Source organism: Pinus tabuliformis, chromosome 1_2, assembly GCF_031772625.1.
Source record: "Pinus tabuliformis cultivar Carrire ecotype Pingquan chromosome 1_2, CPIR1, whole genome shotgun sequence".
Taxonomy (NCBI): Eukaryota; Viridiplantae; Streptophyta; class Pinopsida; order Pinales; family Pinaceae; genus Pinus; species Pinus tabuliformis.
The window spans coordinates 1,192,704,840-1,192,726,650 of record NC_142298.1 but is presented as its reverse complement, the minus strand read 5'-3'; the positions used below and the strand labels follow the sequence as shown (position 1 = coordinate 1,192,726,650).

Sequence of the window (21,811 nt, the reverse complement as noted above, 5' to 3'; positions counted from 1 at the left end):
TTTCCTTTTCTTAGTCTCATTCAATCACTCTTTGCGACCCATGATTGTGGTCTTTTCTCTGTTTTATAGTTTCTTTCATGACTGCATGAGGCTATCTTCCTTATCGCCCCTGAAAGAAGATATGATTTTCAATATGCGCCCTCGTAAGGCACAACCTTCACCCAAAACACTGTCATGCTTGAAAAAAAACCAAATAATTTTATAGACTAACGGACTTTACGAAGCCTTAAACTCTTTTTCAATAAAATCCTTTTCTTTCTTAATTCTCTTTCAATTAAAGAAGCACTTTAAAAATCTTCCCAAAAAAAATCTACCTCTAGAAACCTCATGAAAAAACTTTATAAATCCTTTGTAAGAATAAACCCTTTATAAAACAACCATGAAACATGCTTCATAAAATTTCCATGTAATCGCGCCTTGCAAAAAAATTTCGAAAATACTTTATACTTTTATAGCCGTGATTTTAACTTTCACATGAGCTTTTATTTTAAAATCATTCAAACTTTATGGGAACCTTTCGAATAACTTTACTTTGTCAAATGTTTTAATGCCACGAAACATCAAGTAATATTTTATGGCAAGCCTTTCCCACATGGGCTTTGGCCATTTCTACTGCTTACGAATCACTAGACAGAAGAAACCGCTAACTATGGACGCCTTTAACTAATCAGAGTGGCTTCCCAAAATTCTCAACCGCGGCGGCAACTACAACTACGACCTTTAATCTCGCTTGCTTGTTTTCTCGTTGGCTTCGGTTGCGCTTTCAAATAAACCTTTGAACCTTGCCCACGACTTTTCCTGGCTGCAACGACTGTGTATATAGACTGAATATATTCTTTTCTCTATTAACATGCATTGTGTGCTAACGCTATCCACGGTATAATGCCCTGAATTCCACTGTAGGGTGCATGCATTATAGCTCAAACAAAGAGGAAAAAATATTTCTCTCTTCTCTCTCATGGATTATTGTTGATCTTTTCTTCTTGGTTCATTGTAAATTCACTCTGATACCAATTTGTTGGAAACGCAGAAGAGTCAAAGCACAAATTCACACACAAAACACACAAGCTGTGACTCTTCTATTGATCACACAAAACTTGATTAATACAATGAAATCGGTGAAGGGTATTTAAACTTTTTCGACTAGCAACTTACCTAAAATATATTAACATGCACACACACTTAACTCAATTAACTCACACTCTAAATATGGAATATACTTAACTCTTCATCCATCACTTGACTTGACTCAACCCTCAACACTCAGTTAACTGATTCTCTAATTTTAGCCAACTCCTCATGCGAGAGTAATTACAATTTCTTAAACAGAAGCCGCAGTTGCTCAAACAACGAATGGGCCCCTCTGGCACTTGTCTCCCACTCCCTTCCTCTTGCATTTTTGAGCTCTCCTGTGATGCCATTTTCCAGATGCTTCTACTGTAATCTTGAGTCCCATGCCTTTCATTTCAAATTCTCTTACAAGGTCCTCCTTGCAAGATTTGATCAACTTCTCTTCATCGGTTAAAATCAAATCATCAACATATAAGAAAATAATCAATAGTCTACCTTCCACCACAATATGATAAAGGTTTGCATTTGTTTCACTTTTCGTGAATCCCAACTTGGTAAGATAGTCGTCGATCCTATTCTACCAATCATAAGGTATTTACTTGAGTCCATACAATGCTCGCTTGAGTCCGCATACATGTGACTCTCGATAAAAGGTCTCAAAACCTTTTGGTTGCTCAATGTACACCTCCTCCTATATAACTCCATTGCGGAATGTTGTCTTTACATTAATCAGGTGAATCATCCATCCCATCTGCGCAACCAGTTCTAGAATTGATCTAATGGATGAGTACCTTGCTATCGGAGTAAAGGTCTCCTCATAGTCAATTCCCTCAACTTGAGAGAATCACTTGGCCACAAATTTAGACTTGTACTTCTCTATTCTTCCATCTACTGAGGCTTACCTTGAAGATCCATCTTGAACCAAACATTGATTTATCTTTTGTTCTTGGGACCACTTCCCAAACATTATTCTTTATAATGGAATTATATTCCTCTACCATTGCATCAACCCATACAGGTTGCTCTACTGCTTCCTCGAAATAGGTTGGCTTAGTCTCTACAAGCTCAGTCATTAGACCCATGTAGCTACTATATTGATTCGGTGACCTCCTCTGCCTACGGTGTGAAGTGGGTGCTCCCACATTCTCTCTAGCATCATGCAATGATTTGTCAACTTCCCCAGTTCTTTTCCTTCCTTCTTTGGATGATTCTGCTTGGGTGGGTGTTTCCACTCTCTACTCCTCAAATTGTGGCCTCTCCACAACTTGTTGAGGTTCTTCCTTTGGAGCCAAAAACTCATGATTTGAATGCAACTGAAGCTCCCTATTAATAGAACATCTCATTGCTTTCTCCTCATCAAACTTCACACCCCTTTGCACAATTGCCATTCTTAGGGATGAAAAGTATACATGGTAGTTGTGAGGAGTTTTTGTATAACCCACAAATACCCCCAACTCTATTGTCAGCTCTAACTTCTTCATTGATTCTTTGGAGACATGGCAATAAATTGAGGCTCCAAAAATCTTGAAGTGTGACACATCCAACTTTCTCCCTGAGAAAGCTTCCTTTGGTGTACTCATGCCAATAATTTTATGAGGACTCTTGTTCTACAAATAAACCATTGTGTTGCATACTTCAGCCACAAGTGTAGAGGTAGGCCTTGGTCATGAAACATTGCCCTTGCTGCTCCCATAATGCTTCGGTTCTTCCTCTAAGTCACCCCATTCTGTTGTGGGTTGTGGGGTGTTGTCAACTCCTATCGAATGACTTCTTTTGCATAGAATTTTTTAAACTCATTCGACATGTACACAACTCCATTATCTCTCGTAAGAACCTTCACCTTCTAACTAGTTTTTTCTCAACCAGTGCCTTGAATTCAACGAACTTGGGGAATGTCGCATCTTTCTTCCACGTGAAGAAGATTTAGCTCTTTCATGCCAAATCATATACAAAGATAACATAATACTTGTTCCTGGCAATGGAGGCTATCGATAAAGGGCCACATACATTAGAGTGGATCCTTTCAAGCACTGCATGTGCTTTTTTGTCTTAATCATGGAATGATGCTTTTGTGTAATTCCCCAAGGTACACCCTTTGCATGTATATTGATGCTTTAGTGCTCCTTTGGGGAGACCTGTGGTAATCTATTGCATAATCTTTAGAGTGCCATGATGAAAATGTGGTCTTTTATCTAGGTGGATATTGGTGGCCACTTGCCTATTCCACCTAGACCCCTAGTCAGTTTCATTTGTTTCCTTGTTCATTTCAGCATTTACTATTTTTAGCATCTTTTTCGGGTCCTGAACTTTTGGAGAGGTTTTGACCCCCTAAACGACGTTTTTTGGGGTCCAGGATAGGCCCGAAGCCCTAGGCAGGGGCTTGCGTCGAAACTTGTAGTACTCGGCAAGACCTTTCCAACAAGGTATCATACACGCTAAATGGAGATAATATGACCAAGTTACAACCCCGGGAAGTTGGATGCCCAACTAACACCAATGGGGCCGACAAACTCTTGGTGTTACATTGCATGGGGTTAGGGTTTTGGTTGTTTATGGTTTTCTCATGTTTTCCAATAATAAATAAGCCATTAAGCCTAATTATAACATTGTTCATAGGCATGTAGCCGCCACATCTGTTCTCAGAGATAAGCTACCATCGCCAGAGCTATCTTATTTCCATTCTCTTTGTAAGCATAATTTAGTGTTTTTCTATTAATGAAATGAAGTGTTTTTCTACTGCATCTCCGTGTTTATGATTATATCTGTAAGTTGTTGCGTTCTTGTTTAAGTTCGGACCAGTGGTATTAGAGCGGTATGCTCTTTCTCTATTTTTCTTTGCATGTCCCCAACGAGGTCAGGGTATAAGGAGTTAGGGATCGATTTGGTTGAACCATTGCAGGATCAGCCTCGCAAAACCTGATGACCTCCCATGGTAGAAGAAAAGAAATATGAGGGGACAGGATATCATTTCAAAATGTTGCGGCAGAGGGAAAAAATGATGGATAATTTTGCCCAGATCCTTCGATGGCTATCCACAGGTGATGCATCTTCATCTAACAACCACTTTGGAGGCACCACTCCTTTTAAGGTAGAAGTTAACTTCGATATTCCCATATTCGAAGCCCTGATAGATGCAGACGCTGTAGATAAATTGTTAAATATGTTGGAATGATATTTTCCAGTTCATGACTTTTCGAATAGGGAAAAGATTACTTTTTCACTTCTCAAAGCCACCGCACACATCAAGGACTGGTGGGAATCCTATTGTGAACAAAAGGACGAGAGTGAACCCTCGTTGTTTTCAGCGCCACCCACTTGGAATTCTTTCCGAGACACCATCAAGGAACTGTATTACCCTATTGGGAGCTATGAAGATAAATACATAAATTGGACCATGCTACAACAGGGAAGGGACCAAGATGTGTCAGAGTTCACAAATACTTTCCATACCCTTCGTAGGATGCTAGGTGTCAAGGATACTGAGCAACATTTCATGCTCAAGCACTGCGACTGTCTACACAAGTACATCCAGGACGCAATGGAGTTCTTTGACATTTCCTCGCTCGGCATGGTGTATTGATACGCTGCAAAGATTGAGAAAAATTTTAAACATAAGAAGTGGGACTTTGGATTTGCGAATCCAAAGCAAGGAAAATGCGCCCCCAAACCACTAACAAAAGGACCAAGCCAAGGTGGGGCTACCCAAGATAGCTTTCCAAAGCTGCAAGAAAAGAACATCACCACAAAGACAAAGAAGGACATGGGAAAATGGTGTGAGTTCCATAAGATCTCCACTCACAATACAAGTGAATGTTGGGCCAAACAGTCACTGGTGTCTGAGCTGAAGGCTCCTGAATTGGATGCAGGTTCCAAATTTAAATTAGAACCCGATAAGGGAATTGACAAAGGGAAGTAGATCATTGATGCGGATCCCAGTGCCACCATGGCGACCACAAAGATACAAAAAATTGAGCTTGAAGATCTAGAGGAGGGGAAAAGCCTCTTCCACTCATAGATGTGGGTGAAGGGTTCTCCATTGCAGTTCATTGTCAACAACGGAAGCCAAAAAACCTCATGTTAGTAGAGGTCGTGAAGCGACTGGGCCTAAAGACTACATCATATCCATAGCCGTACACCATCGGATGAATCCACCAAGGACGAGATCGTTGCATCAACCAGTAATGTTGCCTTCCCTACAGAATCAAGCCCTTCAGGGATGAGGTACTATGTGATGTTTCTCCTCTTGAAGTTTCTGATGTATTGTTAGGACAACCATACTTGTGGAAGCGACATGTTGGTATATGAGTCTAGACCTCGCTTTGTGATTATTACTTTGGTTAATAGGTTGTACAGGATACCGGAGGTAGCCCCGCATACCACCATCTCTTTGATCACTGTAAAGCAATGTAGTAAGATCATTTCCCAGACTAAGAAATTTGTTTTCCTTATGATTCGCCACCAAGGAAAGAAGAAGGTTGTGTATATATGAAACTTCTCATGTAATTTACTAAAACACGAGACTCAAATATACTATATTGTTCTGCAGAATTTAATTCACAATCGAAAACATAAATCATAAACATGAAAGAATATTTATCACACATACACAAATATTTATCTAGGGGAAGGAAACTCCTCAAAACCTCTTCCTATCTATGTTGCATTAATCAAAGCATAAAGATGAATACATATACTTGCTCAAGCTTGCAACTGTATAGTTTATCCCTCTGTTTGACTAAATAACTCTGGCCAATAATTTGAGAATTTTCAAGCCCTCCAAGCTCCTATTTCCTTGTGTTGTTCCTTGAGGAATTATGGCCCTATTAATTAGGAAATTCCTCAATTGGAATTGCACAATTATTTTAGGCTTATTCTCTGACTGCATGCACCATTTGTACACTTCGGAATAGTTTACAACTATTAGTACATTGCCTTACAATCTCCATCTCAACTGGGTAACCTGAATTATCTACACACATAAGTTATTTTTGGTTGATTGATTAGTTAAGTGGTTGATCACTATAGTGGTTATAGTTACACTTCCACAACTTGACCTTCTAATAGTTCCTCCAACAATTACAACTAGTTTAACTGACCATAACTCAACTTAACTGAAATAGATTGCTACAAATTATAATTCAATAATATTGAACTGAACTGAATATTCCCTAACTCTAATTAACTAAGTTAATTGAGTGACAAGTTCCATGTCACCTCAGTTAACTACCTCCAATATTTCTGTTGAAATGGAAATTTGAATTTTCTCTAGTTTGACCAAGACAATGTCAAATTGATATTTTCTTGCTGCATTTTCTACATAACATGTTAAAGAAAAATAGCATGTTCACTTTACATTATGGACACACCAATTTTGGTAGCTCTATCCCTTACATTTTACATTTTAAATTACGCTACACTTTACATTTTGCATTTTACATTTATATATTCGATTTCATTTGAATATTAATTAAAACATATGAAGATGACATTTATTTTATTATTTTGTTCTTGAGATTCAAAAAATGTTGACATGTATACTTCCTTATATTATGCCTACACATCTCCCCGTACTAGGTTGTAAAGTGCTTCTCACCACAATAATTCAATAGAAGTTAATTGATACCATCTATTAATAACTAAATAAATTTTAGAATCACAATTCCAAAATAAACATAAACACACTTATGTACATAATTATATAACAAATTATTTATTTTCTTTAACCACACTTATGTACATAATTATATAACTAGCACAACCACATTAATAACACAAACTAATTGCTCTACATCGTGCTCTGTTTTCTATTAAGTCTCTCTTTCTCCAATAGCTTCTTTCAATTCCATTTCTATTTGTATTTCATACAACCCTTGGACGATACCATTCATTTTACGCTGATGATGATATAAAAACGTTATCCATAATCAAGATGGCTCTATCATCCATTTTCAATTAAGTTTATTAGCCGAAGGCTTCCTATTTCAACCTCAAATGGATCAAGCTTGGTTGAATTTTTACATCAACAATGCAGATTTAATGTCATGCTAATTTGCTTCATCTTAGGACTTATATACGGCTCAACACTGATGATTCTACCTTCATCGCTGACTAACACATGACAGAGATTGACACGTGGCTCGACATGGAATGACACATGCACCAACTATTACTTTGAGACAATTGGTTGTTGTAAGACTTGAACTTGAATTTACGCATGTACTTCACAAGCGGACTGACAGACTGGTGTGCCATGTCATCTCAGATATGATTTAAAGAACCTGGAGGTAAGCTCTCGATGCCTCCACAATTCGATCTACCACCTTCCAATGTACCTATATTTACGCCGAATGTGTTTTCTCTATGAACTTTCATGTCCAAACATTATTCGCTGCATCAAATCAATGAGCTTTAATTTTGTCTTTCAATCCAATGATATTTGACCAAGTGGTTCATCCCTATTTGATCATGTGGGTCATCCCCTAAAGCACAACCACACCATCGCTGCTCTTCCATTTCAAATTTTTCGTCGGGATATCGCCACTGAAGTTGTTGTTTGGTATATTGAGGAGCTCAAAGTGTTGCGATACAAAAAAATTGCATTTGGAGATGAGCCAGGTGAGCTTGATCAATGAAAACCATTTCAACGTTTGTCCATTGGGTGTTTCACGAGAATGGAATGTCCCATTCATCGACATTAAGAACAATAATAAAAAATAGTTTAGCATATCAGAATGGTTCATTAGCCTGACAAGATTTGATTCACTAATTTCACACTCAATGAGTTCCTCCTCTTCATATTTTTCTTGGTGGATCAAAGCAAGTAGATCTGATTCATCTAACATGTTGTTATTTCGTTCCTCGCGAAATTGTACTTTCTCAATCACTAAGTGCTCCAATTCTAACTTACCAAATGCTACTTTAAGCAAGTGACCCTCCACAGAGTGGGTTGCGATAAGCCTGTAAACATACGCAGGTCGTGTTTGTCCAATCTTGTGGCATCGATCCATAGCTTGCATATCCATTTGAGGATTCCAATCACTTTCATATATAATACAAGTGTCTGTAGTAGTAAGATTGATTCCAAGACCATCAGCACGTGTGCTTAGAAAAAAGATACAAAAGTTGCTATCTAGGTCATCGAAATCCCTTATCTGATTTTTCCTATCTTCCAACTTAACACTTCCATTAATGCGACAAACATCATATCCTCTCTCACTTAGATAGCTAGTATTCCAACAAGTTAAGAACTTTAGTCCATTGAGAAAATATCAGCATCTTTTGTTTCTAAGATTTCAAATTCGTTAATAGCTTGTCTAGCAAACCAAATTCACCACACTGCTTAACCAACTACTCTAGCTATGCATATTCAAATGACTCAAAAGATCAAGGTGGTTGCAATTCTTTCGCAGTTGAATCATGCCTCATCCCATTGCTTTGTTTCCTAGCTAGATCAAACCAAGATTCAAACTCTTCACATAATGTGAATATTTGAGGCAAAATGGACCAAAGTTCAACCAAATTATTTTGTAGGGTCGTTCTAGTCAAAATCAACTTATTTTCAATAGGTAAGGTTTTCAATTCCCTCAGCAATTTGTAGTTGGAGCTTTTTAATCAGTGTCCCTCATAAACAACTATATATTTCCAGTCATAGCGAGCCAAATATTTTCTATCATTCAAAACCTCATATGAAGTGTCAATAATAGGGAATTTTGGACCCACTGTGTGAGGCATGTGGATTTTCCTCGGCTCTTGTTGCTTAACTTTGGAATCGTGATAGATTATAGCATTCATGCTTGGAACAAACCTATTGATTTCAATCACCCACTTTGAGAGAGTTGAAAGAGGACAAACTATTAAAAAGGGCCCATGCATGCCCATCCCTTTAAGATGAGCAAGGAGACCAATAGTCTGCATCGTCTTTCCTAAACCCATTTGATTTGCTAGAATTCCATTTGTGCCAAAGATAAATCAACCACTTTACACCCTTAATTTGACATGACTTTAACCTTCCCTCGATCAATAGAGGAACAAGTTCCATCTGTTCTTTCTAGTTCCTCTCCTCCTCTATTAAATTATCAGAAGCTTGAACTGGGGTGCCTCCTATGCAATTCTCAGTCATAGCATTGATAACATTTTTTTATTTTTTATTTTTTTATTTTTTATTTTTTTATTTTATTATTATTATTATTTTTTATTTATTTATTTTTATTTTTATTTTTTATTTTATATATATATATATATATATATATTTTTTATTATATATATATATATATATATATATATATATATATATATATATATATTGTCTGATAAAACTCTGCGTTATTAGTCACCATATTATGCTTTTGACCCCTACCACTTTTCTTCACCACACTTGATTTTGCATTGCCATTCTCGCTTGGAATAAATGTAATGTCGTCCATCTTCTCAAGAAAAAACTCTAGATAAAGTTGACTCTGACTAAGAATCTCATCCACTTTGTTAAATAACACATGATCCATATGTGAACTCTCATCGCTCAGTCGCTTTTCCATTTCCTTCTTTTCTCTCTCAGCTCGTTCTTCTTCTAGGTGTTTTTGCTCCATGGCCATATCCTCTTAAACTTCAATGCTTCACCATGAACTAATAAATCATTATCCTCTGCATAAAAAACTAGCACTTTACTTCCAGAGATTCCCTCATCTTCTAAAACATATATAGGTGAATGTGCATCTCCTTTAAGACTTGTGGTTGAATCCTTCTCCATTTTTAAAATCATTCCTCAATACCGTTCTGACAATGGTCCAATCTATCGATAGAGTGTTAAGCTCTTCGCGAGGATTATGCTCATGTGTCCAATCACTTGCATATTGCATGAGTTTGAAAGATATGAAGTTGGGTACCAAGTCCAAGTGAAAATTTCACCCCTCAAACTTGGCCCCTGAAATACACCTGCGCAAGGCACGCTAAAATGAGAAGCTACCCAGATATGAATGTGCTTTAGGAGTTGTGTTGAGAAAATCGAGAGCATCTCTTAAGTTAGATGTTTGAATTTGTTTTAATGGTTGACTCAATGCCCTTACTCTTTCAATTTTTTTATTTTTATTGTTTTGGTGTAATTTTGCACATACAAAATAAATGAAAATGGTCAAGTCAAAATAAATGGAGAGACAAGAATATCCATGGACACTACGCTGTACCCTTCTTCATATCCTTCCCAGGACAAACTAGAGCCCCCTAAGCGTAGGAGTCGCAAAAAGCCTCCCAATTGGAATTGTTTCAACCAATTTTAGGGCACCGAATAAACACCCAAAATCCAACCAATTTTCACCTGTGACAGAACCCTACAATATTCCCCAAAACAACCAATCGAGTGGGCCAAACTTAAGATGCACCAAATTTAAGATGCTCTGATGCTTGCACATGAGGGATCAATCCTTGCACCTCTGTTTGTTTTCTGTGTAATATCTTTGAGTTTATGCTTTACTTCCTCACCCTCCACGCAGAGAAAGATAGAGACAATGAAGTTGAGACAAAATGAGGCAGAGCCACAATGGAGGAGAGAAAAAAAACAATAAAGTTGAGACGAAATTGCTAGTTAAATATTTTATTATTATTTTTGTAGTCATTAGAGAAGTTGCAAAATAAAAAATAAGTGTGTGATTCGGTCTTTTAACCATTTATTTAGTGTTAGAGGTATCTTAAAAATATCGTAGGCCAAGCCATTTTTTTAGTTGTAATTTTTATTATATTATGAAGGGAGAATAATTATTATTTTTTATTACGCAATAAAAATTAAAATTTTGAGTTATATAATAATAATAATAATAATAAAATTTGTTTTTAAATAACTAATTAAATTATAATGAATTTATAAAAACAGTATATTAAAATTATTTTTTAATAAATAATTAATTTATAAAAATTAAAAATATGATTTTAAGTTTTAATAAAAAATAATAATTCATTTCTCAATTATCTACATTCATATTCATTTTATAATTTAAATATTTATAATATATAAAAAAATAAAATTATTTAATTATTTCACAATTAATTTGAAATAATTATTTAATATTAAATTTTTGAATTTATTTCACAATTTTAATTTACTAGAAGTTTTTCAAGTGTATGATTTGTAAGTGAATGAGTATTTTCAATGTCAATGTTATGACTAGGATTAGATTTGTTATTATTATAATCTTTTCACGTGAATTGACAAGTTAATATTTTGATTAATTATTTTGAAAAGTGATTTCAAGTTTTTAATTTGGATAAGGATAAATAATAAATATATGTAAAAAATAAAAAAATAAATATATAATTTTATTATAAATATTAGTATAATTATTACAATATAAAATTAAAAAATGGTCAACCACGGTCCAATCTTGCAATGTGATAAATATTGTCTCAATATGAAAATCAATCATGCTAAACCATGATCAACCACGGTGCAACGTCGCTTTGTGACAAAAATTGTTTCAAGTCCAATGTCGTAATGTGGCAAAGATTATCTCAATATGAAAATCAATCAAGCTCAACCATGATCAACCACAGTCCAACATCGCTTTGTGACAAAGATTTTCTCAATATGAAAATGAACCTTGGTCAACCACGATCAACCATGTTTATTTTAAGGATTATATACCTTGCATTTATAATATTAATCCCTTGGGTTTATAATACCTTTCGGTCTTAGAATTAATCCCTTGGATTTAGAATCATGGATTTTCATATGATATGACCATGGTCCAATGTCGCAATGTGACAAAGATTGTCTCGATATGAAAATCAATCATGCTCAACCATGACCATCCACAGTCCAACGTCGCATTGTAACAAAGATTGTCTCAAGTCCAATGTCGCAATGTGACAAAAATTGTCTCAATATGAAAATCAATCATGCTTAACATGATCAACCATGATCTAACATCGCTTTGTGACAAAGATTGTTTATAATATTAATCCTAGGGTTTAATATACATCCCTTGGGTTTACAATCATGTTCATCCATGGTCAACAATGGTTAAATGTCACAATGTGCCAAATATTGTCTCAATATGAAAATCAACAATGGTCAACCATGGTCCAATGTAGCATTGCGACTAATATTGTCTCAGTATGAAAATCAATGATGGTAAACCATGGTCATCCATGTTTATTTTATGGTTTATAATATTTATCTTAAGGTTTTTGGGTTTATAATATTTATCCTTTAGGTTTAATATTATTTCTTTGGGTTTATAATCTCTTGGGTAAACCATGGTCAACCATGTTTATTTTATGGTTTATAATATTCATCTTACGGTTTTTATACTTTATGGTTTATAATATCATTCCCTTGGGTTTATATTATCAATCCATTGGGTTTATTAATATAAGGGTTCATATTCGTAGGGTATAATATTATTCATAGGGTTTATAATTTTAATATTTGAGTTTAATATAAATCCATTAGGTTTATAATCATGGTCAACCATGTTCCAATGTCGCATTATGACAAAAGTTGTCTCAACCATGCTCAATAACCATGGTCACATTGTGACAAAGATTATCTCTTGGTCCAATGTCACATTGTCACAACTCATCCATGGTCAATCATGGTCCAACGTCACATTGTGACAAAGAATGTCTTGATATGGAGATCAACCATGGTGAACGAAGGCTAGTCATTGTCCAACGTCACATTGTGAAAAAGGTTGTCGTGAAAATCAATCATCGTCAACCATAGTCCAACGTCGCATTCTGAAAAAGATTGTGTTAATATGAAAATCAACCGTGGTCAACTATGTTTATCTTAGGGTTTATATACCTTCAGTTAATAAAATTTATCCCCTAGGTTTAATATTATTCCCTTCGGTTTTTATTATTAATCCCTTGGGTTTATAATATTTATCTTAGGGTTTATATATCTTGGGTTTATAATATTAATCCCTTGGGTTTAATATTATTTCCTTGGGTTTATAACACATTGGGGTTTTAGAATTAACCCTTCGGGTTTATAATATGAACCCCTTGGGTTTATCAATCTCAAGGTTCAGATTCTTAGGGTATATTCTTATTCATCAGGTTTATAATATTAATCCTAAGGTTTAATATAAATCCCTCGAGTTTATAATCATGGTCAAATATGCACAACCATGGTCCAATGTTACATTGTGACAAAAATGGTCTCAATATGAAAATCAACAATGGTCAAATGTCACATTATCACAAAGATTGTCTCAATATGAAAATCAACCATGGTAAAACATGGTCAACCATATTTATTTTAGGGTTTGATAGTATTTATCTTATGATTTATAATATTAATCTCATGAGTTTATACCTTGGGTTTAATATTACTCCCTTGAATCTATAATCCCTTAAGTTTATGATAGTAATAATCACTTACATTTATGATATTTTTTTTTCAAATCAGTAGAAATTCTTTATATTTCTAAATAAACACATGATAAAAAAATTAATATAAATAAAAAATTTATTTAATATTCATTATTTATTATTAATATATAGTTAAATAATTAATAATTAATTATTTTTAATAACATATTATTGTTTGTATTATTATTTAATTAAATTATTTCATATTATTTAATTATTTAATATTAATATTTAAATTATTATCATCATTGTTTAAATTATTTATTATTATTTAATTAATAAATATTTTAAATAGCAATATTATTGTTTGTATTATTATTTAATTAAATTATTAAATTATTTAATAATAATATATATATTATTATTTATTATTTAATTATTTATTAAAAATATTAATTAGTTATTTCTATTATTTATAATAAATAATAGTATTTTTATTGTAATAGTTATTTTTTTTAATATTATATATTTATAGTAGATAAAAAATTCTATATTCAATCTTCTGTGATCCATAATGAATTAAACAAAATCTTTTGGTAGAAATCACATGAGAGAATTTTTTGGCTGATGCATTTCGAACCAATAAGTGTTTCGAAACACTTGTTGGTTCGGAACACGTAAGCCAAAAAATTCTCTCATAGATACAAATTATTATCATTATTTAAATTATTTAATTAATAAATATTTTTAATAACAATTTGTCTTATTATTTAATTAAATTATTTAAATATTTAATATTAATATTTAAATTATTATTATCATTATTTAAATTATTTAATTAATAAATATTTTTAATAAGAATAAGCTGCATACTTCCTTCAAGCCCTTCAATACTATCCGGAGCTCTCTCAAATCAGTTAAGGATCAGGTTGACCCAAAAGATATGAAAGGTGTCTACTTAGTTCCTTGCTCATGCGGAACACTCTATATTGGAGAAACGGGTTGTTCCATCAAGTAGAGGATTTAAGAGCATGTGGCAGATATTAGACATAACAGGTCCCGCTTGTCTGCCTTAGCTGAACATGCGTCTAATACTAAACACCACATATGTATTGAGGATTCCTAGGTTTTAGCCAAAATTGATCATTTCCATCATAAGAAGTTCAGAGACGCATTAGATATTGAGAAGCATTGTAATAGTCTAAATATGGATGAGGGTTCGAAAATTAGCAGCAACTGGATCCATGCTCTCCATTCCTAGTTTTTATTTATTCCATGAAATTTCTCCGTTTATCTGGATTTCGATTTTTCCCCGATTCATATATATATATATATATAGATACTAATTTAATATTATTATTTATTTAATTAACATTTTACATCTGTTTATTTTTTTATTAGTTATTTATTTTTTAAAATTATTTTAAAATTATGATTTATCTATTTATTTCTTTTTTAATTTGTTTTTTGAAAATTTGTTTGATTCTTAATTATTCATTCTTAATCCCCTCTCTTTTTTTATTATTATTATTTATTTAATTTACATTTTACATTTTTTGGAAAGTTTTTTTATTCTCAATTATTCATTCTTAATGTTTATTTATTTATTTTATAATTTATTATTATCTATCTATTTTATTTTATTTTAGTTATTTATTTTTTATGAGGATGTTTTTAAACGTTTGTAACTGTGAATTTATAATGTTTAATTTTTCTTTAATCAATTTTTATTTTTGACTTTCTAACGGACCAATTTATATTTGGAAGCATCTCCACCTATATATATATATATATATATGGTTAATGTTAGATCAGATGCTCCACCTTTACCTTAATGATGAACCACAGTGGAAGGTTTGAAACATTGGCTTCAATAAATTATTTGATGTGATTTCTCCGGAAAATTTTCTCTCTAAACAATATTAGTGTTTTATTACTTAATTATTTACTAAAAATATTAATTAATTATATCTATTATTTATAATAAATAATAATATTTTTATTGTAATAGTTTTTTTAATATTAGTTTTATTATTATATCTTTATAGTTTGTGTAGTAGATACAAATGAAGCCTTCGATTTGTATCAAATATTTAATTACTTAAATATAGTTATACTAATTTTTAATTGAAATTAATAATCCACTATGCAAATGATTTTTCTTGAACTTTAAATTTATTTTATAAATAATCATAACCAAACATATATAAAATTTATATATATTATCCATCTAAAACATTATGATATTTTTAATAATATAAAACTCAATAAATTGACAATCCACGTAAAACGCTTTAAAGTATATACTAGCAATTGCTCTAAAAAGTGGAAAGAGTGGTTGATAGGTTTTTTAAATTGGAAAAATTGTATGAAATTTGGAAAAATGGTATGAGGGACGCATTTGTAGATATATGTATCATATGTATTGGCAAATTTTAATTTTATATAGATATTGTAAAAGATGATATTTTAGTTAGTTATATATATATATATATATATATATATATATATATATATATATATAAGAGATGATATTTTAGTTTTTGATAAAAATTATATTTTAGTTATATATATATCTATATATATATATATATATATATATATATATATATATAACTAAGAACACTAATTTGATTTACTTCTAATAAAATACTAAAACTAGAGAATAACTTTCGTTGGAAACTACCCTTTAAATTCAATTAAAATGATTGGATTATAAAATCTATAGTTTAAATTATATTATTAATTAATAATTTTTTTCCAAAAATTAATTAAAATTTATTTACAGTGTATTTTAAATTAGATATGAATGATAAATGTTGCTATTTTAATTTCATATATAATCCAAATTAAAATACATAATAATGAAATTTTGTAATGAAGATTAAGCCTTGGATGAATAAAGACCATAAAAAGGCATTTCAAAAGGCGATTTTGTGTACATTTCCTCAAATAAAAACACAAAGATTATCTTAAACTGTGGCATACAAGAAAATGAAAATGCAAATGGCAACAATAGATTTGGTCAAAGACTGATATTTACCTTGAAAAGTTGAAAACAAATCCCTTGAATAGTTTGCAAAAGGAATATCCAACCAATCCACAAAATTGAACAAGTGATGCAGGAGCATCTGGTTAACAGGGCGGAGATAGGAAGAAGGTTGGCATGGTTTCTGAGAAGGACAGAGAACACAGCTCGCAGAACGGACAGCATGTCTGTTTCTTTTTTTTAATTATTTTTATTATCTGTTGTTTTTGTTTTCTGTTTAAAAATGCCTAGAATACTGTAACGAGTTCTAATTAGGAACAGTAGTATTAGTTAGAATCATTAGTTGCTGAACAGTTATATACTGTTGTAAATACAAACAAAGAGACACAAGCTAGTCATGAATCAATTTCAAATATGAAATAACTGATGTAACTGACAACAGAACAACTGACAACAGTTATCCAACTGCTTGAGAACAATGATACAAAAACGAAGGAAAACAAGCCCATAGGGGTTCGGAAGTGAGAAGAGAAAAGAAAGAACATAAATAAATATATACATCTTGTTTTTCAGTGCACAAACAACTCTTACGTGCGTCCTCAAAAAATAGAGACTGTACAATTCCATGCTGTGCTTATATTTTATTTTTCCTTCATGTACAAAACCTATTATATGTTCTTGACAGACTTCGAACCAGCGGAAGGACAAATAAACAAACGAGAGGTGACACCAACCAGCACCGGTCACGAGTTACAGTGCCCAGACAAATACATTTTCCAGGTATGCAAACGAAACTGTAAGGCGACTCAAGATTTTCTTTCCACATACAATTAACAGTCCATCTCAGCATAAATATAATTATTAACAGTCCATCTCAGCATACAAATTAGTGTTCAACGCAGCTTCAAACCCTACCCAGTTCACAAGCCTAGGGTTTGACAGGGTCATGAACAAAAGCCGTGGCGAGAACTATTCACTATAGTAGCCAACAACCAAACCAACGACCCATACAAGAATCCATTACAGACAAGGGAAAAAAAACAATTCTACCCGGAAGATATCCAAAATGGCCGGAAGCCCAATGCATTCGACCCAGCGAACGGCTCCACCTGCATAGGGACGAAAGGAGGAAGGGTTAGTTACCAACCCTTGAAGGAAAGCGAGAAACTAAGAAATTGGAAGGGAAAATGCTGAGAGAGTGAACGAGAAATAATACCTGAAGGTGAGCCGCAATTGCAAATCAAAACCCTCAAACGGATGAACCCTGCTCACAGAGGAGTCGAGCTATTAGAGTCTAAATGAGCAGCGGAAAAGAAGTCTGGAAGAGAATGAGAGCTTACCAATTGAATTAGCAGAGATCCGAACAGGGCAAGCCGCGAAACCCATCGAACTTGGAGGCTGACGAACCGAGACTGTAACCAGAATGCCATTAACTTATAATGCTCAAATAACCATGGAATCTTGAGGGAAACGAACAGACAATACCGTGACAAACATCAACGCCAGTGGAAAACGCCAAACGACAGAGGAACAAACATATAAACAATACAGTAGCCGAACTTACCAAAGCGACACCAGACAGTCGAGGCATACAAGCCGGACCTGGAACAATAGAATCGCAACCAAACGTTTGCCATACAGTTAACCGAGCAGGCAGGAACCGCATTGTGTTTTCACCGCAGACAATACAACAAATACAAAGGAAAATTGCAGAGACTGCAGAGCTAAACAACCAAGTAACAATAATAACCCAAAGGGCGCGAACAGGGTAAAACCCAAGCCGAGTAACTTTCCAGGATCTCGAGGAGGGACAGTTGTCCACCGATAAGACCACCACAGTACATGCCATAACCCAAGTTGATTGTAAATCAATCTGAATTTATTACCAAATCAATTGTATACTGTCCGATTCATAGGAGCGTTACACATCCGCTTGGGAGTGGCAGGACCACGTGGGCTGGCCCCATCAAGTGGTATCAGAGCAGCGTTTTGAGGAAGTAGAGGAAGATGGAAGTACAAAGACGAGGACGTGGAAGAAGTGCACGTAGAGGAGCAGATGAAGGATTGAGAGAACAGCTGAGAATCCTTACAGCTCACTTGGAAGCAGTAGAGGCGGGTAGGCGATGAGACCCGGAACTTGGGGATGACAGTGAAGACGAGGCAGCAACTGTTACAGATGGGTTAGAGGAAGAAGCCCCAGAGTTGAGGCTGTTGCGATCAGTTCTGTTAGCCAGCAGCAAGCCCAAACCGGAGATCCCTAACTATGATGGTAGTCTGTCCGCAGATGTCTTGCTGGATTGGGTGAGTGAATTAGACAAATATTTTGAAAATGAGGAGATCAGTGAGGACAAAAGAGTTAGATTTGCTGCGACCAAGCTAAAAGGACACGCTGCCCTATGGTGGGATAGTGTCCAAGCGGACAGAAGGCGAATGAACAAACTGCCGATAAGAAAATGGCCAAGGATGGTGGCAAAACTGAAGGGTAGATTTTTGTCTAAAGACTACCAGGTTGAACTTTATCGGCGAGTACAAAATTTAAGGCAGAAAGGTATGACTGTACAAGAGTACACAGATGAGTTTTATCGTGTAAATTTACGTGCTGGTTATACAGAGGATACTCCCTAAAAAACAGCGAGGTACGTGAATGGCTTAAGGATGGAAATATTGGACAAGATCAGCATTCTCTCTCCCTGAAGTGTTGAAGAAGCCTTTCAAAGTGCTGTAAAGGCGGAGGAAAAAATAAACAGGAAACAGAACAACAGGAGAGGGAGAGGAAATGGCAGAGGACGAGGACAGTCCTACGGCAGAGGGAGAACTGCCGCAAACAACGAAGAAGGCAGCAGTTCCAAAGCTTCAGGGACAGCAGAGAAGGGAGAAAGCACCAGAGGAGGTCGGCCATACCAGCGGGGACGAGGAAATGGCCGCGGAAGAGGGACCAATGTCCAGTGCTACAGGTGCCATAAGTGGGGGCACAGATCCTTCGAATGCCCGGAAGCTGAGCATGCTGGCCAGAGGGGAACATTTGTTGTGCAGCCTGAGGAAGCTGAAGCACAACCCCGGGAGGTAGAAAACATGGCAGAAACAGGGGAAGCTTTAATTTTAAACAAAGTGCTGTTGAAACCAGCCAAGGAGGTGGCTGAACAGACCCAGTGAAAGGCGTTGTTCCGAACAGTTTGCAAATCACATGGGAAGTGTTGTAAATTAATAATAGACAGCGGAAGTACAGACAACTTGGTTGCCACCGAAATGGTGGAAAAGCTGGGACTGAAGCGGCTTAAACACCCCACACCTTACAAGGTGTCGTGGCTACAGAAAGGCCACCAGTTATTAGTTGATGAACAGTGTGAGGTTGAATTTCGCATTGGCAAATATCACGACACGATGGTCTGTGATATTATGCCAATGGACGTGTGCCATATACTGCTTGGAAGACCGTGGCAGTATGATCGGAAGGTGACACACGACGGGAAGACAAATTGTTATAAATTTGTGAAAGATGGGATCAAACATACGCTTGTACCCATCAAGGAAGAGGATGCAGCGGAACCAAGTGGAACAAAGGCACTGTTAATTGGAGGAAAACAGTTTGTGAAGCAGATTGAGGAAAATGAGGTCAATTATGCAATTGTGAGGAGGACAAAACCGATGTTGCTGAACACAGAAAAATCAGAACTGCCTTTAGAAATTCAGGAGCTGTTGAAAGAATTCCAAGACATTGTGGTTGATGATTTACCTGATAAATTGCCTCCCAAGAGGAGTATCAGTCATCACATTGACTTTATACCGGGAGCAAGCTTTCCAAACAAGGCAGCGTACAGGATGAGCCCGAAAGACAATGAAGAAATTCGCAAACAAGTGCAGGAGTTGCTGGATAAGGGACTGATCAGAGAAAGTTTGAGCCCCTGTGCAGTACCAACAATACTTGCACCTAAGAAGGGTGGAGAATGGCGAATGTGTACAGATTCGCGGGCTATTAATAAAATCACTATTCGATACAGATTTCCCTTACCCAGGATGGACGACATGATAGACTGTCTTAGTGGGGCAGCTTATTTTACAAAAATAGATCTGAAGAGTGGTTATCATCAGATCAGGATTAGGGAAGGAGATGAGTGGAAGACAGCATTTAAAACCAATGAGGGACTGTACGAATGGCTGGTCATGCCATTTGGATTAAGCAACGCTCCTAGTACTTTCATGAGATTGATGAACGAGATGTTAAAGTAATTTATTGGCAAGTTCGTGATAGTTTATCTTGATGATATCTTGATTTTCAGCAGAACGAAGGGAGAACATCTTCAACATGTTCGAAGGGTGTTAGAGAAGTTACAACAGAACAATCTGCTGATAAACTTGAAGAAATGCACTTTCCTGCAGAAGGAGCTGGTCTATTTGGGGTTTGTGGTTGCGGAAAATGAATTGAAGATGGACCCAGAAAAGATTGCAGCAATTATAAATTGGCCGTCACCAAAAAGCTTATTTGAGGTACGTAGTTTTCATGGATTGGCAAGTTTTTATCGGAAATTTATTAGAAATTTCAGCGAAATCTGCGCACCAATGTTAGAGACCATCAAAAAGGCAAGTCAACCTTTTTGCTGGACCAAGGCGGCAGAAGACAGTTTTCAGCTTTTGAAGTGGAAGATCACGGAGAGGCCAATCTTGAGACTGCCCGATTTTAATAAACTTTTTCAGGTTTGATGTGACGCAAGTGGAACAGCTATTGGCACTGTGCTCAGTCAGGAAGACAGACCAGTGGCATTTTTTAGTGAAAAACTAAATGAGAGTCGGTAGAAATATTCCTCATATGACAAGGAATTTTATGCAGTGGTCCAAGATTTAAAACATTGGAGACACTACCTACTGGGCAATGAATTCGTTTTGTTTTCTGATAATTCGGCATTACAATATGTAATGCAGCAGCACAAGTTAAACCATAAGCACGCCAAGTGGGTAGAATACTTGCAGAGTTTTACTTTTGTGTTAAAACACATAAGTGGGCAAGCCAACAAAGTGGCAGATGCTTTGAGCAGGAGAGCCTTACTCTTACAGGAAAGCAGCATACAGGTGATGGGATTCGAACATCTGAAAGATTTGTATCAGACGGACACAGATTTCAAGGAAGCTTTTGAAGCCTGCCAAAATCCCGTATTGAGGAACGCAAGCCCATGGTTAGACTATAATTTACAGGAAGGATTACTGTTCCGAGGTGGGCAGTTATGTATCCCGGACTGTTCAATGAGGGAGAATATAGTACGGGAGAAGCATAGTGGTGGATTAGCGGGACATTTTGGTATCAACAAAACTTTGGAGCAACTCGGACATTTTTATTATTGGCCTAAAATGAGCAGGGATGTACAAAGATTGGTAAGCAGGTGTAAAGTCTGCCAACTGTCAAAAGGACACAGTCAGAATACTGGACTTTACACACCACTACCCGTTCCAAGC

At 35.2% G+C, this 21,811-nt stretch overlaps 2 pseudogenes; both read right to left on the bottom strand.

Annotated features, from left to right (window-relative positions):
* Positions 1-3,681: 3,681 nt before the first annotated feature.
* LOC149210505 (chromatin remodeling protein DDM1 pseudogene) lies at positions 3,682-8,489 on the bottom strand (annotated as a pseudogene).
* Positions 8,490-8,496: 7 nt separating this feature from the next.
* LOC149210504 (chromatin remodeling protein DDM1 pseudogene) lies at positions 8,497-9,662 on the bottom strand (annotated as a pseudogene).
* Positions 9,663-21,811: the final 12,149 nt, after the last annotated feature.